We start from the raw sequence: 3356 nt of genomic DNA, 5'->3' as shown, positions 1-3356 counted from the left end.
GTGCTGTAGAACATTAGAAATTATTAATCTTATTTCAAATGGACCCCTGTAGAAAATATTCTTTTTTTAAAAGATGTATGTATTTATTTATTTGAAAAGACAGTGTTACAGAGAGAGAGAGGAGAGACAGAGAGACAGAGAGAGAGAGAGAGAGAGATCTTCCACCCACTGGCTCACTCCTCCAATGGCCACAGTGGCCAGGTCTGGGTCAGACAAAAACCAGGAGTTCCATCTAGGTCTCCCATGTGGGTAGCAAGGACTAATGCATTTGAGCCATCTTCTGCTGCTTTCCCAGGAGCATTAGCAGGGAGCTAGGTCAGAAGTGGAGCAGCAAAGACTCAAACTGGCGCCTATATGGGATGCCAGCATCATAGGTGGTGACCTTACCCATTGTGCCACCATGCTGGCCCTCAGAAAGTACATTCTTAAAGGACTGATATGTGCATAAAAATTACTAGACAACATGGTTAAAGGCAATAAATTATTTCCTTGTGCTTTTCTGTATTTCCCAAAATTTCCACAAATGAACCTACTTTGCTTTTATTTAAAGAGAGGCTAAACATGAAACATCCTGCATTGTTCAAGTTCACAGGCCTTTGTTTTCCCAGATGCTAGAGGAACCAAAGTGGGATCTTACCATCTAAGGACTGAAACTGCTTATGGGCACCCTTGGCAGATAGCTGAACCTTCCTGGAGAGGGTTTTGGGGGGAACCAGAATCTTCTGGTGTTGAGAAGACCAAGCAGGCCAGGACTGATGCTGAAGGAAGGGTAGGGAAGGCATATGAGGGGCACCAGTCTCTGCCTCCTGAGGTCATGCTGACCGCTTGCCGGCCCAAGGTCTGATTTATTTTAGCTTCTATGTCTGTGAACAAGGCCAATTTGCACGAATGATGTCTGGCGTCTTGATCCATGTTTACAAATCAATGAGCAGGCTATCAAATCAATGAACTGTGATCTTGTACACTTTATAGATGAGAAAAAGCATGTCTGGGGGGAAGCCTGGAGAAGGAGGTAGTAACCAATGAAATGGAACCTCCATAACTCAACTTTCCACCCATGGCATTTCCTTTAGGCCAGGATTCCTCAGCTTTGGAAGTGCAGCATAACTTTGGGAACACACAAACCCTCTTGTCAGCTCAGTGCTTTTTACACAATAAGCACTCAATATTTGCAATAGGGTTTTTAAATGTAATTTTTTGGAAGGCAGAGAAAAAGAGAGAGAATCTCCCATCTGTTGGCTCATTACTCAAATGCCCACAATAGCTGGGGCTAACCCAGATGGAAGTCAGGAAACTGGAACTCAGTCCAGGTCTTTCACATGGGTTGCAGGGAAATATGTATTTGAGCCATTGTCTTCTGCCTTCCAGGGTGTGAATTAGCAGGAAATTGGAATCGAGAGCAGTGCTAGGCTTTGTGATATTGGATCAGGAGGCACTTATTCCCATGCCAAATGCCTTCCTTTCTTTGCCTGTGATTCTTTGCTTCCAGTGTATACACTGCACATCATAACCATGCATATCATTGCTCTGTGAGTGCCTCCTAGAGATTCTCTTAACAGCTCAGGGAGGGCCCCCTATCTGCAACCTTGCCTTAGTTACCCTACCTCTCCCTTTCACACCATCTATCAAAGCTTACCCAATCATGTCCCAGCCTTCAGTGACCCTTAATAGTGAAAAGCAAGGATAAGTGCACTTTTGCAGCAACAGATCTTCAAGTCATCCTGTATAAGCTGTTCTGCCCTTCGGTCCAGGGGCCCAGTGAAAGTTGTTGAGCTGTGGCCTAGGTGCTGTGGGTCTTCCCTCAGTTCCAAAGCACCTGTGGGCACTTGTGACATGCCAGCTGTTTTGGAGGGTCAAATTACTCCCTAGGCAGAAACCCAGAAGATAAATCACAATTTGATATTTGCCAGGGCAGACTGTTGCTGTTTGGACACGTATGCATTTTCTACTTCTGATCTGGGGTCCCTGGCTGTGCAAACTGAGACTTGGCCAGCTAGATTTCCCCTGCCGTGGATTCAGCACGCGCTCAAAGCTGAAGTTGTGATGTACATTCCCTGACCACCTCGCTAATGCTACGTAACTCTGCAACCTATGGGAGAACCAGAAGACTTCGGCGAGAACCAGCACTGAGTTCCCCACATGTCTGCCGTGCCTTACCACTGTCCTGTATCCGACCTCTGTAATTAATTATGAAAAGCAGTCTGACCCAGGGAAAAGCAGCTGGGAAGCCTCTGAGACATCCTGACTTCTGGGGTGTGCTAGCATCAGCAGCTAATGAACACAGTGCTTCATTCATTGCTGGCAAAGGCAGCATGAACTGGAGTTCTCAGACCCAGGTCAAGTTAGTATACACTTGAGAAAGGAAATTTGGGGAAATCTGGCATCTTTGCAGTACTAGGCTGTGCTGGTATCTGAGCTAGAACTGCAAGACTCTTACTTTAGGATATAGGTTGGGAGATTGAGCTATGGTGGGCTACACATACCCCCTGAGAACTCTCCCAGGGCTCTTCCTAATCAATAACCACCTTATTCTGACTCATTCGCAGTCCACTTAAGACTATTGGCAGGAAAGAGCCTCTCAATCTAGCTAAGGATATAGATTGGGGTAATTAGAGAAATAAGTTCTTGGGATGTGTGTGTTTGGGGACAAAGTTGTGCCACTTACTTTCTTATCTGACAGCCAATGTGATTGAACCAAAAAAGACTCCAGGAAGTTGCATGCAAACAAAGATGTTAGTTTATCTGTCTTGACAGACCATATAACATAGTGGTTGAATCCACAGACTTTGATATCAGATAGGTATGAGTTGAAATTTCAACTGTATTTGCTGTGTGGTTTTGGGCAAATTACTTAACTTCTCTGGGCCTCAGTTTCCCTATTTAAAAGATGGAGATAGTGATGGTAACAGTACTAAGATAACTCTAAATTGAGTAATTGTGAGGATTAAATGGGCTAATGCAATCAAAGCAGTTAGAATAATGCATTATTTCTTGAGTGCTCAGAGTCAGCTATAAACAATGTGAATACCTATGGTTTTTAAAATAACAGTTGAGTTTATTGAGCTCTGATTAATATGCAATAAAGTCCATCTCTTTTAGTGAGTTTTAACAAGCACAAATAGGTTGAGTATCCCTTATTTGAAATTCTCATGAACAGAAGTGCCTCAGATTTCATTTTTTCAGATTTTAGAATATTCACATAGAATTTACTGGTTAAGCATCCCTAATCTGAACATCCAAAATGCTCTATAATGCACAAAACTTTTAGATTTGGAGCATTTCAGGTTTCAGATTTTGGATTAGAGATGCTTAAGTTGTACAGTTAGGTAACTACTACCACAATTAAAACGTGGAAC

The sequence above is a fragment of the Oryctolagus cuniculus genome, chromosome 5 (assembly GCF_051225735.1).
Source record: "Oryctolagus cuniculus isolate XC-2025 breed Fujian yellow rabbit chromosome 5, ASM5122573v1, whole genome shotgun sequence".
Lineage (NCBI taxonomy): Eukaryota > Metazoa > Chordata > Mammalia > Lagomorpha > Leporidae > Oryctolagus > Oryctolagus cuniculus.
The sequence above is the reverse complement of the archived record's forward strand: the minus strand, read 5'-3'. Positions refer to the sequence as shown.